Source organism: Pezoporus occidentalis, unplaced genomic scaffold (genome assembly GCF_034315485.1).
Source record: "Pezoporus occidentalis ecotype Australia unplaced genomic scaffold, CSIRO_AGI_Poc_V1 ctg36, whole genome shotgun sequence".
NCBI lineage: Eukaryota > Metazoa > Chordata > Aves > Psittaciformes > Psittacidae > Pezoporus > Pezoporus occidentalis.
The window spans coordinates 2,821,589-2,836,123 of NW_026915591.1; the positions used below are offsets into that span (position 1 = coordinate 2,821,589).

The following is a 14,535-nucleotide window of genomic DNA, read 5'->3' on the forward strand; positions in this document are numbered from 1 at the left end:
AAGCCAAAGTAGTTGTACATTAAGGGCTGAGCTATACGATACGTCCACCAACCCAGCACAAAAGCTAAACAAGTTCAGAGAAACAATACTGATATGGTTGCAAAGGATGTTAACCAAAACTTTCACTCTGCTGACCTACCTCCAACTAAACTGGTTCCAGTACTTACGGAGGCAGAGCTGGCTAGGATCAACCAGTTTTACCCAGCTTCTGTTTTCAAGATTAGAAAGTGCAAAACACAATTGTATCTTACAATTAAAAAATAAAAGAGCTTTTTTTTTGTTAATACAAGTAGAACTACAGTTTCAAAACGCACAGCAGCTGCCAACGCTAAAGAGCAAACCTTGAAGTTATTTTGATGTTTTTCTGCTCCAGAATTCCTTTAGTTAGAAAACTAAGAACATTTAAATGCGATTTATCTAGGAAAGAAAAGCTCAAACCTTTTAGCACACTAGGCCTGAAATTCAGAAGTTACTGAACAACAGCTCAAGATACAAGCTTTATGCAAATCATTTAGCTCACTGTTATGGGAGAAGCAGCACTAAATACAAGAGAGAAGGCAAGGCAGGGAAAGGGTTTTCTCCTTCCTCCCCTAACACGTCTGTGCATGCAACAGCAGCACATAAGGACAGTTTCATGGTCTCCATTTTGGCAGCTTGTGCTGTTTATGTGTCTCTCTGAACACAGCAGCCAAAGCACAGGGAGGGAAAAAAAAGGGAGTGCAAACCTACAGAACTTGGCAGGTAGATCCTAGTGCAGGTGTCTGTATTGGGGTTTTTGGTTGTTTGGGGATTTTTTTTATCATTGTGTTGCCTAAGGACCAACAATACAGGGTCTCCATGTGCAGACGTTATGAAACCACTTCCCTGCTCCCCTCCCCTATATCAGAGACATTTCAAGTTTACACAACACTTGACCATGGAAAGAAAAACCCCTCCTTGGAAGAGCACTTAGCACTTTGTACAAGTGCTTCAGTGTCTTCCCAAATTGGAGCCAGTGTTTCTAAGGCTGGAAAACAGCTTTCCATGAATAAAAGCAAAAAAAAAAAAAAGAAAAAAGATGAGTTAACTCCTCACAATGGGAACCGTGTGTCTGGTGATCCCATTCTCACTCATTCACACCCACCCTCATATTTATTCGTTGGTAATTCCTTCTGAATTCAAAGGGTTATATGGGACAAATCAAGGGCAGACCTGGACTTTCTCCAAATCCTGCCTCCTCTGTATCTCCAGATAGATTTAACACACACAGATCCCAAGCTTACTTCTTAGCAAGTCTGTCATCCTCACCTCAACAAACTGCAGCTGCTTTCCCAGTGACGGCAAATGCGTTTGGCCACACACTTCCACCCAATTCTTGAGAAAGGAAAAAACACATCTCCTGAATCCTTCTGAAACAAGTGCTACAGACCACTGAAGTCAGAGCAGATGCAAACACTAGGAAGGCAGATTTCAATAAAGATGGGTTTAATAAATTGTTTCATGTCTTGAAATAAAGATTTCAAAATATGACTAAAAAAAACCAAACCAAAAAACACCTCACACTGTAAAATTTAAAAGTACAGAATAACTTCCTCCCCCCCTTTTTTAAGCAATTTAGATGACTTACCCAAAGACATCCAACCCATGCAACAGCCAAGACATCCCAGGCAGCAGTGGGGGACACCCCAACACTACTGCTGACAGCTCCCACATCATGCATAAACCCCATCAATTCAGGGGATTCTTCCATTTTTTTGCAAGTCTAACCCTTCTCATTCGCCTTAGTGTAAGGACAGTGACTATGGAAGCAGGACATCATTCAGTGCAACTTTTACTGGACAATACATCACATACAGCTTTCCCCAGATAAGCACTGCACCAAACCACCTGCTTAATTCCCTTGCAAACATGATGTTTTCTTAAATTGGAAGCCGTAAATCAGCAATGTTTATATGCATATATATATTAAATGCATATGCATATATGCTGCACATAGAAACCAATGATGACAAATGTTCATACTTAAAAAACAGGCACATATATTGTTCACTATTATTCAATACTGAGTATACAGCGTTACATGAAGTCTAAGCAAGCACTCAGGGTACAATACTGTCAATTCTCCTCTTCACACTGAGGTTGTACGGCCTCTGTGATCTGCGTTATGTTTCACACATTCACTAAAATCTTTCATTATCTTTTGGATTTAAGTTTTTACCCTGATGTATTGGGTTTGCACGGAAAGGTTTTGGGAGCAGGGTGGCTACATGGGTGGCTTTTGTTAGCAGCTGCCAGAAGTCTTCCCCATGTCAGATGGAGTCAGTGCCAACAAGCTCCAAGACAGACCGACCACTGGCCCAGGCTGAGCCTACTAGTGACAATTATAGTGTTTCTGGGATAATGTATTTAAGAAGGGGGAAAAGTTACTACAAGAGAGCCACAGCAGCCAGGCAAGAGTAACAGGAATAAACGAGAGAAACAGTCCAGCAGACATCAAGATCAGTGAAGAAGGGGAGGAAGCACTCCAGCCACTGGAGCAGAGGTTTCCCCACAGCCCATGGTGAGGCAGTATATCCCCCCACCTCCTCGTGTCCACCATGGAGGTCCATGGTGGAGCAGATCTCCACCTGCAGCATGGAGAAGACCCCATGCAGGAGCAGAGGGACGCCCAAAGAAGGCTGGGACCCTGTGGGAAGCCTGCACTGGAGCAGGTTTGCTGGCAGGAGTTGTGACCCCATGAGAGACCTATATTGGAACAGGGGAGAAGTGTGATGAGTCCTCCCCTGAGGAGGAAGGAGCAGAGTCATCTGGATGCAGCTATTAATAGAAAATGCTCAGGGAGTTACATATGCATGGCCAGCAGGGGAAGACTATAAGCAACATCACCAACAAAAGCAATCACAACACCTCAAGGAACAATAAAGTCTCCTGGTCTAGCACATCAGGATAATAAACATGAGCATGCTCATTTTCATTTCCATGGACACTGGTTTAAGCTCTCTTGTTCTTCTCTTTCATCCCCATGAAATATTAAAACAAATGGCTCGGTCTCTAAGCAGTCTAAAATGACACCACATTTTTGAAAGCATCTAGATGGTTTGTAGTGCACAAATAGCACTACGTGTCCTCTTGTCAGTGTTCAAGGACTTCAGGATAAGGATCGGACTAAAAATGTTTTTGGTACACTGCAGAAAACAAGCAGAGGTTCCTCTCCAGAAAACTGTTAGATATTTAACAACTAAATTACACTTACTGGAACTGAGTGTTTGTTTTGGATAGTGTCTTCAAAGGGTACAAGATACGTGCCCTGCATTCCCTACACATGGGCACATAGACGTTGTAGAGGTGTGATTTCAGATAAGGAATCAAGCCTCCTGAACACTGACTGGTTTAAAATGGCCCAAAACATTAGCACAGAATCACAGAATCATAGAATAGTTAGGGTTGGAAAGGACCTTAAAGATCATCTAGTTCCAACCCCCCTGCCATGGGCAGGGACACCTCACACTAAACCATCTCACCCAAGGCCTCATGCAACCTGGTCTTGAACACTGCCAGGGATGGAGAATTCACAACTTCCTTGGGCAGCCTGTTCCAGTGCTTCACCACCCTAATAGGAAGGAATTTCCTTCTTATAACCAATTTAAACTTCCCCTGTTTAAGTTTTAACCCATTACCCCTTGTCCTATTCACTACAGTCTCCAATGAAGAGTCCCTCCCCAGCACGCCTATACGCCCCCTTCAGACACCGGAAGGCTGCTATGAGGTCTCCACACAGCCTTCTCTTCTCCAGGCTGAACAGCCCCAACTTTCTCAGCCTATCTTCATACAGGAGGTGCTCCAGTCCCCTGATCATCCTCGTGGCCCTCCTCTGGACTTGTTCCAACAGTTCCATGTCCTTTTTATGTTGAGGACACCAGAACTGCACACAATACTCCAGGTGAGGTCTCACGAGAGCAGAGTAGAGGGCCAGGATCACCTCCTTCGACCTGCTGGTCACGCTCCTTTGGATGCAGCCCAGGATATGGTTGGCTTTCTGGGCTGCAAGCGCACACTGAAGCTGGCTCATGTTCATTTTCTCATTGACCAACACCCCCAAGTCCTTCTCTGAAGGGCTGCTCTGAATCTCTTCTCTGCCCAACCTGTAGCTGTGCCTGGGATTGCTCCCACCCAGGTGTAGGACTTTGCACTTGGCATGGTTAAACTTCATGAGGCTGACAGCAGCCCACCTCACAAACGTGTCAAGGTCCCTCTGGATGGCATTCCTTCCCTCCAGCGTATCAAACAAACCACACAGCTTGGTGTCATCGGCAAACTTGCTGAGGGCGCACTCAATCCCACTGTCCATGTCAGTGACAAAGATGTTAAACAAGACCGGTCCCAACACCGATCCCTGAGGGACGCCACTCGTTACTGGTCTCCAGTTGGACATTGAGCCATTGACCACAACTCTTTGTGTGCAGCCATCCAGCCAGTTCTTTATCCACCGAGTGGTCCATCCATCAAATTGATGTCTCTCCAATTTAGAGACAAGGATGTCATGTGGGACAGTGTCGAACGCTTTGCACAAGTCCAGGTAGATGACATCAACTGCTCTACCCCTGTCCATCAGTTCTGTAGCCCCATCATAGAAGGCCACCAAATTGGTCAGGCAGGATTTCCCCTTAGTGAAGCCATGCTGGCTGTCTCCAAGCACCTTGTTGATTTTCATGTGCCTTAGCATGCCTTCCAGGAGAATCTGCTCCAGGATTTTGCCAGGCACAGAGGTGAGACTGACTGGTCTGTAATTCCCCGGGTCATCCATTTTCCCCTTCTTGAAAATGGGGGTTATAGTTCCCTTTTTCCAGTAGTCAGGAACTTCACCTGACTGCCATGATTTATCAAATATGATGGACAGTGGCTTCGCAACTTCATTTGCCAGCTCCTTTAGGTCCTGCAGATGGATTTCATCAGGACCCATGGACTTGTGCACGTTCAGATTTTTAAGATGGTCTCGAACCAGATCCGCTCCTACAGGGGGCCCACAAAGTCTTCATTCTCACAGTCCCTGCATCTGCCTTCCAAGACTTGGGTGGTTTGGTCAGAGCCTTTGCCAGTGAAGACCGAGGTAAAGAAGTCATTCAGAACCTCAGCCTTCTCCAAATCCTGTGTAGCTAGTTCTCCCAAGAGCTTCCTGAGGGGGCCTACGTTAGCACTGCTTACTTTTCTAGCTTGGCTGGCAAGAGAGCAAACAAAACGGAAGAAAGAGTTATTTTCACAAGCAGGAGTAAAAGATATTCTTTCTTTTAAAATTTTAGATTTTGCTGAGCGTAACAGAAATTTGCAGGACTTCCAATACACAACCATTAATTATTTCAGAAAAAAAAAATCTTTATGGCTTTGCTGTTGACTAGGTACATTACAGAATGAGCTACTACCTTTCTTTACAAAGGCTATTTTTAGTAGATGTAAGTATTAAACGATATCAAATATTTAGAATCTCCAAGCCTCTCTTTAGCTTCCATAGCCAAGATTAGTGTTATTTAGAGTAAAACATAAAACAAATGATCCTCTCTACAGAAAAATCAGTTTAGATTAAAAACCAATAATGCAGCCTTCACCATATAGCCAAGACCTGAACCACGAACAAATGGAAAGGAAAGAATCAGCACAAAAAAAAGATGTGTTTTCACTTGTTCCTCCATTCTAATATCAGAAAGAAATTTGCTTGCAGAAATTGAATGACTCTTGATTTATGACAAGGGAACATTAAGAACCAATAGAAAAACACACGTGAGAGAGCTTACAGAAAGAAATCTAGATTTTTAAATCAAAGATGCTTCTAGAAACAAAGGCTTTTTGCTTAGCTTGGGCTAGACAACTTTGTGTTCTTGTACAGAGATTCTTGAACTGAGACAAGAACAGCCCAATTTGGAGCAAGCAGCTGTCAAACCTGTTTATTTCGCAACCTTCAGTTCATTTAGCAAGTCCTCATAACCCACAGTGGTTTCTGCTACATAGCCAAGGGTTCGTCTACTATATGCAGTTGGCCATTGCAGGTTTATTTTCTAGGCTGATGAAGTAATAGGCATGGCCTAATAGGCAGGTACTTCCTAGAGTCTGTAACTGCGATGATATCAGTGATCCAAAAACCAAAGCCACTGAGCAAAAGTAATTTTCCCCATGTTACAGGTTAAGGATCAAAAGCTGAGGAAAGAGAAATAAGTGTGGCTGCGATGACACCAAATGCTTCCAAGAGCCTTGGATTAAAGGAGTTTAAGAGTTCAGTAGCTCCCAGATGAGAAGAGAGTTAGGAACAAAAATATGCCTTTTTCCTTTTCAAACCTCAGAAATTCAGAAATCTTTATTCAAGTACTTGCAGAAGCAGCTGCCTATGGGTTTTGGGCCATCTTGTCACTGCCTGCCAAATACAAGAGGGAGCTGGGAGAAGACACCAGCTACTCTTTCCCTCTTCCTCTGTTCAGATTCTTTGAACTTCTAGCAATGGTGATTTTGCTGTTCACACTTTGTAAGGAGACAACTTCAAAATCTTATTTGGCAAAAAAAAAAAAAACGCTAGGTCAGTCTTTAACTAGTAAATTTCTCACAAGCAGCCCACGCGCCATGTAGAGATTACAGATTGTTATGTCAGTAAGACACATCTTGGGTTTCGGGCAGAAATCACAACTCAATCAACAGATGAGAATTTTGGGGGTTTAAACACTATTTATAAGCTATCTCCAGTTGTCTGTGGCTCCCCTCTGTTCAGTCCACTGCGACATACACTGCAAGACAAAATCTCAGAGACTACTTTGCTAACATGTAATTTAGTATTGAGACTCCAGAAAGCTGATTTTAACCGCACCTTTAAGCAACAAGCGAAACAACAACAACAAAAAAGACTTCGGTATCTGCCAGTACTCAGTATCGTGTCAGTTCTCAGCATCACATGCCTTTTTTTCAATGTCTTTTGGAAAAAAGGATGCATGCACACACTTTTCTTTCTGTTCTATCAGACGAGTTCTGCTCCATATTGCAGAAAGGAGTAAGTTAAATGAGCCCAGACATCTCAAAAATTTCATAGACACTCAGTCACAATTAACCCTATTTTCCACCCATATACATACTACAGTACACAGAACAGTTCATCTCAACTGTACTCACCAGAAAAAAAAAAAGCAGACCAGGTACTGGTTGAACTACAGCTTTGAATGACTGACATTTTAAACAAAAAAAGGCCATACTGAGTCAATTACTAATAAACAGAAACATTTCCACCACCCATTGTGTTTCAACATCTCCACTACTAAACCATTTCAAGTGGCTTGGACCTGACAAGAGAGTTTGCAGCAAGCTGAAACTTAACTCACATTTATCCAGCACAGATGAGCCTTTACCTTTTTTCCTAGAAAAAAGAAGTAAAGAACCTTTTATGGTATTAAGTCTGGATAGTATTATAGAGAAAATATTTCCATAGGTATTTAAATTAAAGTGATTCTTTATGAAATACTACTGCCTAGCCAATTAAGCACACAATCATAAAAAAAACATGTCTTACAGCACAATTATGTCAACTTGGTCAAACAACAGGCCAATACTTGACAGGCCACTTCTTGACACTTCAATAGCAGCTGTGTGGCCTTGAGAAATAAGTGCTTTCACAACGAGTAGGCATAAAATCGGCCAGGAATTCACCCAATGTACTAGAACAACCTCTTCAAATCCATTACAGTCTACTGGGCAAACATATGCACTAAATAATAATTCAACTATGTCAATAACCTTTTTATTATGCTTTAGTTTCTTTGAATAAGAACCTTTGCAAGCTTTCAGGGTTCTCAACAAACATCAAATCGTGTTGCTACCAGGATTAGCAGCTGCCCACAGCACACCCAAACTTACAACACATTTCGAAACTTTCCATGTCTGCCCCAAATGCAGAAACTGTGATTTTTTAGACATGATCCAGCTCAACATTGCTCATTGTCTCACAAGACAAACACACTTACTGTTAACAAGTTTAACCAAAGTTCATACAAGACATGTTGCTCCCTTCCCCTTTCATATCCATATCTATGTAGGACTCCTGAGAAAGTCCTATACCACAGTGTGGGTTGAACTGCCCCCAGAGCCGACAGGTCTTGCTAGCTCAAATATTTTGAGCATTCACTTCATCAGTCTTATGAAACACCTGCATACACCAGAAATCATGCTGGAAAGAAACTAAAACACAGACAACTGAAAATAAACGCTTTGGGGACCCAAACAGTCCCAACAAATTTTTTACTTGATCCGAAACAAGTAAAATCTTCTGTTCTGTACTTTCAATGCATTTTAGAGCGCAACAACAGCATGGGGAAGCACGACAAGGAAATGCAGCTATACAGTAAAAGGGGGGGGGAAGGTTGGGGAATTAAAAGGTGGCATGATGGGATATCCTGATCACAATACTGACGGCTTGTCATCAAGACACTCCCATATTTCATGTCTGACCTCAAAAAGTACACATCTGTAAGAGAACAAGGTATATGACCGAGGTTTTCCATAAAAACAGCAGTGATTTGGACTCTCAAGGGGAAACATGCAAGCGTTTAAAACACTCTCTCAAAATGAAAACCTTTACCGATCTCTTGCAAGCATACCTGTTGAATGACGTTTATACGTTGGCTCATCTCTCCCAGCTTTTAGGAGGAACCAAGCCAGATTTCTGCCAAGAGCAGGGGCTTGTATTTCACTCAAAGTATAAAAAGTACACAGTCCAGTTTCCTTAAGCTATTCAAATACAGAGGGACAGTGTGGGTGTGTATATACACAATTAAAAACAACTGAAAAGAAACAGCCCGTTGGAGCAGTAACTGCATTGTCCATGTTCCGAATAGCTCTGAAAATACTGTCAGTGCTCAAAAAGCAACATGCAACAAAGAACTGTCCTCTACCACTAAACTTTCTTGGTTTGAAAAGACTGAAAAATCAATCTGGCAAACTGCTATGTGGGAGCTCCTGCACAAATGTTGTTATGATACAGTAAAATCAACTGTTTCTTTTTATGTAATTTGTCAGAAATCAAAGACCAAACTCAATGGTTTGACCAACTCCCATTTTGATGAGCCACAGAAGTCCTGACAACTTTTGAGTTTATATATGGAGCCTTGGAACATCAAAACTGTGTTTCTACATATTAAGCAAGCACCAGTACCAAAGAAGCTGCTATCAATCATCTGCCTTCATACCGCCCTACACTGTTGTTCTCCTGCTGTCTTCTCCCACAGGCCAGAAAAACATTTGTGCAGCCACATGGTTATTTGCTGAGGTTTTTTTCAGCAAGATGAACTCTCCCATTTGGTTCACCAAATGGAGAGAGTATAGTTCACAAATACCTGTACCAGCACATAGAAACAGGCAAAGTGAAGGCAGGAATGAGCAACCAGATTGAGAAAGCTGAAGTGGGATGTTGTCATATATAAAATCTCAGGCAAAGCAAGCACATCACACCACTATCATGAAAGTCCTAAAAACCAGACATATTTAGAACTCAACCATTTGGAAAGCTAAAGCATGAAAAGAACAGGGAACAAGGACTATGTTTAGTACCAGTCAATACAGTTTATTGCCCAGCAGCACAGGCAGGCACTTTTGTAAAAACCACTACAGACCTACACCACTTTGCTGATCTGCTCTCAAAGCGGAATCAAAGGAGAACCCTCAAGTGAACTTCAGGTCCCAACAACCTGAGCACCTGAACTTCCTGCAGACTTCAGACAGGTTAGGGCATCCCACCAAAAATACTCCCATTCAGGAGCTTCCACCCATGTATTGACACTGAGATCGCTTTGACAAAGGGAAACACCCTAACTGCAAATGTGTGACATGAGCACCAGCACAGCCCGGCTGCAAAGCAAGGGAAGAGGAAGGCATCACTTCAGGCAATCTGTGAACAGCTTCACCTGCTGTAAGATCACATCATCAAAAACTCTGGCAATAGAAGATCCCCCCCCCCAGCATTCAGCACACTCCTTACCAACTGTGTAAAAACACGTGAGGCCAGACAACTCAACTCTAAGAGAAATACTTCTCCTCAAAGAAGGCTCCTCACCAGTGTCACTGGAAATAACCACAGTAAATCCACCTGTGAAGATGCCCAGCATGGACACGGCACCCCAGAAAGGTCCTTTCAGCCTGAATAAGACCCCAGAACTAAATTATGAGGGATAGCCACTGGATGGGAGGGCATAAAAAGCTGTTCCCAAGTCTGAATTCAACAGCACCCAGTACTGTTTATTAAAATTTGTCCTCCTCTTCCCTCCTCCAAAGCTTTTATAGCATAGCCAGCTATTTTAGCTTTATCCAAAAGTAACAGAAGAGAGAACACAAGCCTTAGTGTCCATTGTTATTTCAGGGTACCCTAAAAGCTGCTTGATAAACACATCTAGAAAGATGAATCAAAGCACAGTTACAAGCAATACGAGAACAGGTGGGATAGCAGACAGGATAACACGTATTTTTCAGAACTAGAGAGAGCAAGCATTCTCAGCTTGTCTTATTTCTGACAGTAGACATAATTTAATATGGATATATATTCTAGTAGCATGGAAAAAAAAAAAATCTTCTGGTAGCAAGTACATATTAGCTGATGAGTACTTCTGTATACCTTGTATTACACCATGCCTTAGGTCACCAGTATGATCTTTTGTGCAGCAAAAGGTGGTGGTCATGACTCAACAAATCACAGTTCCTGGCTCTTCACTAGTCCAATACAGCCTTAGGGAACAAACTGCTTCTTAAGACTGTTGCCTTTTCAGCGGGACAGACCAAAAGCACCAGTAGCCTTTGAATACTAAGGAGTCGGTAGTATTTTTGTTGTTGAGAGCAGGCCAGTTTCCTAGACTAGTGTAGGTAATTTTACATCGTATCTCAATTCCCTACTAGAATTTCAATTTATTTCCTGCCTAAAGCATCATTTAGAATGACTTGATAAATCTCTGTTGCCTTTACTATTACAATTTGAATAGCTGGATGTCAGAGAAGAATGATCTCTATGTAGTCCTTAAATACCTGACAGAGCAGAATCTAAATCATTCTTAACATTAAGTTGCAGAAAATCTCATCAGAAGAAATAAAAAAAAAAAAACCCACAGTAATATTTTATTGCCCTCTTTCATCAAAATACAGACTTAATCCTTAAAGAAATAAGCCTGGGTAAATATCTGCTAAAAAGAAACATTAGCATTAAAAAAAATAAATTAATTAAAAAAAATCCACAAAAAAAAAACCTGCTTGAAAGAGTGACAGGTTTGTGCATTTCTATTTTTGAAAAATCTCTTATCTTTCACACACAAGATACATATGACAAAAATTGTATACACAAAAATTATATATATGTATGTATATATAATCTAACAAACCACTCAGGGCTTGCTAAATAAGTTCACTTCAGTGTAATCACACACAAAAACAGAGGTGCAAGGGACCCCCAGGGTCATTCCCTGCATTTCTACGGAGCCACGTGTTACACTGTCCAGAGAAATCTGCAGAACATTTCTCCCTGAATGTGCCACAAGCCACAGAGAGCTCTGCAACCCAGCACTAAGGTTTTGACAAACCTGCTTGGTTTTTAAATTTAAGAACTTCAAGGAGATGTAAAGAATGAACCCAAATGAAATAAGGCATCTCTCCCCTTGCAAAGGATTGCTTATTTAGGAGCGTCTGCGCTAGCCTTGTTCCTAAAGCTGGTTTGCATCACATCACTTCCCAGAGCCCCTAATGACCTTTATTACACTCTGTGGCTGCACTTTCTTAAACTGCAGCACTAACAAAGGCAAGTCATTAGAGTTACAGCTTTAGTTTTAGTTTCTGTAACCCAACAGACTTTTACTGCATTTTATTGAAAAGCTTCTTTATCTCGCCAATCTTAATTTTCACATGTGTAAGTGCAAAGGAGATATTCATTAAAAAATCCCAACAGTAGCAATTTAAACAGCTTCTCCACCTCCCTAGTCTCATTTGGGAATCTCCTACTTCCTACCAGTTTTTAAGGGTCATTCCTCACTTCATTTTCACATAATCCCTAAACAACCATTATCACATCTTTTCTCAGCAGGAGATAAAATATAGACTGTGCTTCATAAACAGTGGAGACCTTAAGATTACATTTGTAGTGGGACACAGCATGATAAATATTTCAGAGATGTCTTGAAATACCCTACAACATGTGGCCAGTGGAACGATCTCAAAAACAAATACATTTTGATTTATTCAAAAAAGAGAAAAACCACACCAAACCTCCTCTGCCATTCCACACTGGCCATTGAGCAGGTCAGGTTGCAATTTCCTTTCAAAGGGTGGTAGAGATCCTGACCTACTTAGAGCGTGGTAGGGAACATATTTTTGCATTGTAAATTTCACTATTAAAAAAAAAAGCTATTTCCTCAAGCTTAAAAATAAATGGCAATTGCTATTTTCGTACATTAAATCAGTTGGTGAACACCACAAAAACTTTCTGAAGTTAAATTTTAAGGTCACATTCAATGTACCTACTTTTAGAGGAAGGTTTTAAACAAAAATAAGGAGGATGTGTCAGACATTCATTAGCTACGCTGGCATCTAAGCCATTTCCTACAGATTGCAGGGGATAAAAACCCAGGCCTACTTCAGTGAAGTTAGGAGGAGCTAACAAGTTATCAAACAGGACTAAGTAAACAAATACATAACTCACCATACCAAAAACGTAACACAAATTGTTCTAAGTTGCAGCATATTTCAAGCAACTTTATCATGATGAAAGTTTGTGATGCATATTCGTTCTTTCAATATTTGATAATAGGAGAGAAAAGGAGGAGAATCAGCTGCATAATGTGGGAGCAAGAAGCAAGACGGCATGTATTAATCATCAAGGATTAATGGATCAAAAAGACAAAAGTAGAAAAGATTACTGTATTTAGTAAAATACATTATATTCTTGTTTGTATTTATATCAATACCAGCTATGCAACAGACCACATAAAACAGAACACCCCAGTGTATTTACTCAGCAGTGAATGAGGACACCAGGACAAGAGACTGCAGAGGATAGGGACAGGATGACACACAGCTGTCTTCCTAACATCCATAAACTGATCACAATCATATCGTTGTCAAACCATTTGAAGTCAGATAAACATCCACAAATCTGTTCTTTGTTATGTGGAGTTCCTCCCATGCATAAACACCAAACTCGGAGCATGGATTTGTTTGGCATTTGCATGTGGCTCATTATTTGTGTGCAGAAATAGCTTGGAAGTATTTCTCAGTGCCTGTTCCAGCATAAACCCCACTTGCCACCCTCTGTAGGACTGGTCTAACTTACTCATTTTAAATAATACTTTTGTCCATTCTTATTTCTGCATAATGTTAACTGAAATATTAAATAAATAAATAAATAAAGTCTTTTAAAAAAATACCATTATCCATAGCTACAACCTTATGCTTATAATAGGCACCATGGCCCATCAGTGGAACTACCCTGATTAAATAAAGAGACATTGAAAACAAGTAAGGAAATGGAAATCTGCCCCAAGAGTCAGATGATCAGTTCCAGACAATATTTGAGCTTATCAGTTTTATCCAAACATCAGCTGAGCAGCATTCAATAATGCTGCAGGTTCTCCCATAAGCACCACACAGCTCCACAATTACATGGGATCTGTAAGCGTTATTCAAAAGCAGCATTTATTTATGCTCGTAACAGCTGTATTAAAGCCATGTGCAAAGAACATTGTTCCTGGTCTACAAAACAGTGAATAGTATTTTCCTTATCTGTATAAATCACACACAGTAAGCACTTGATACTATCTAGTGCCACTAAAGTAGTCAACACAAATCAGGAGAGTATACCCTTGAGCACAAAATTCTAAGAAGATTGAAAGCCTTTGAATAGAACTTTATGCTTTCTATATGCTCCTAGCCTCATTCAAATAAGCAGCTCATACACAATAGTGAAAAGGATTTCTTCATCCACCACTCACTAAAAACAACAGAAAAAAAAATCAATATATCTATTTTACACATGAATTTTTGATTCTGCAGACCCTTCAAGAAAGCAACAGCTACTAGCAGGTTCCATAATGACCAGAGATTGGGAGACCAAGTAAAGAAACCCAAAATGCAAAGGATCCGTTTTTCAGAAAGCAATAACCCTTCCAATTGCTTATACTTTGGAGGTATCCACTTAATACTGACCACTTTAAGATTCTAAGACAAAGCAAACTGTATATGCACAAAATATAAAATTCTTCTACTCAAAAATTAATCTCTAAGAAGATCCAATGCTGTGAATTATCTACTCTCACCATTTTATGGCATTATGTATTATTATGAATAATTTGGTTTACTCCCACAAGCTTAATACACAAATCATCCTTGGTATCCAACAGGGATAACCTAGGCAAACAAGGGTCCTTCCACCAGTGTTTAGGGACTAGTTTTCAGAACAGTTGTGCGAAATCTTAATTTTTCACATTTGAAAGCACAAGCTGAGTGCGGTGGCACACATCTGGGTAGGTAGCTACTTGTCTACTGAGGGCCATGACTGCTCTGTAAAAT

At 40.9% G+C, this 14,535-nt stretch overlaps 1 protein-coding gene across 3 annotated transcripts in view; it reads right to left on the reverse strand.

Moving 5' to 3' along the window:
• Nucleotides 1-14,535, reverse strand: part of MNAT1 (MNAT1 component of CDK activating kinase) — a 124,959-nt gene that overhangs the window by 89,302 nt on the left and 21,122 nt on the right. The gene's annotated exons all lie outside the window — the stretch shown is intronic.